This window comes from Hyposmocoma kahamanoa, unplaced genomic scaffold (assembly GCF_003589595.1).
Source record: "Hyposmocoma kahamanoa isolate Upper Pololo Valley unplaced genomic scaffold, ASM358959v1 244, whole genome shotgun sequence".
NCBI classification, from domain to species: Eukaryota; Metazoa; Arthropoda; class Insecta; order Lepidoptera; family Cosmopterigidae; genus Hyposmocoma; species Hyposmocoma kahamanoa.
In genome coordinates, this window is record NW_020653761.1 from 1090278 (window position 1) to 1091085 (window position 808).

The following is an 808-nucleotide window of genomic DNA, read 5'->3' on the forward strand; positions in this document are numbered from 1 at the left end:
TTTTTCTTCGTCGACTCAATGGAACTTGAACCCACGTCCATGTTGCACTGTAGCATTGCTCTTTCCAACTGAGACACAGGTCAAGTTACTGAGTTATCGAAATTCTTTTATGTGGTTTTCTTATAGATCTTTGCACTGACTTTTCGGCATTCGTCGCCGCTAGTCACATCTAGTGAGAGATTTTTGAATAAGCCTTTAATTTTTTGATAAAAAAAAACATAAGTATCATCGGTATGTGGTCATGATGTTATGTATAGGAGAATGTTACACTATTTGTCTTGTTATAATATCTTAGGCTCCGAATATTTATTCGTACCATTCTAGAAATTGAGCCCTTAAATTCGCAAGGTCTCAACGCCTATTCTTTCTAGAATAATAACTTATGAGGTAGCCCTATAAATGGGAACACCCTGTTAGCTTTTTAGGCACCCAGTTGCAGGGTCCTATACCCCAATGCAATGTACCCTATTGTATCAATTCAATCTAATCGTTAGTGACAAATCATTAAGGTATCCTATTCCTTTGTTTCATTTCTTCTATATATACATGTTTAGATAAATACTTCCAACAACAATTGAAAGTTAAAACAAAGGGACAGAAACAAATTTTCACGCGGTAACGTTGTTAACGAAGCTCCACAGTTTGATAAGTTACTTAGTTACTCTGTAGGTTTTGCAACGACTCACATATCAACATATCATATATCATATCATATCATATACGCAAACGCACATACACACGGTTGTACAGACGATGACGGTACACACACACACACACACACACACACACACACACACACACACACACA

The 808-nt window shown here is 36.8% G+C and overlaps 1 protein-coding gene across 1 annotated transcript in view; it reads right to left on the reverse strand.

The window, feature by feature from the left end:
* Nucleotides 1-808, reverse strand: part of LOC113228821 (transient receptor potential protein-like) — a 38612-nt gene that overhangs the window by 32180 nt on the left and 5624 nt on the right. The gene's annotated exons all lie outside the window — the stretch shown is intronic.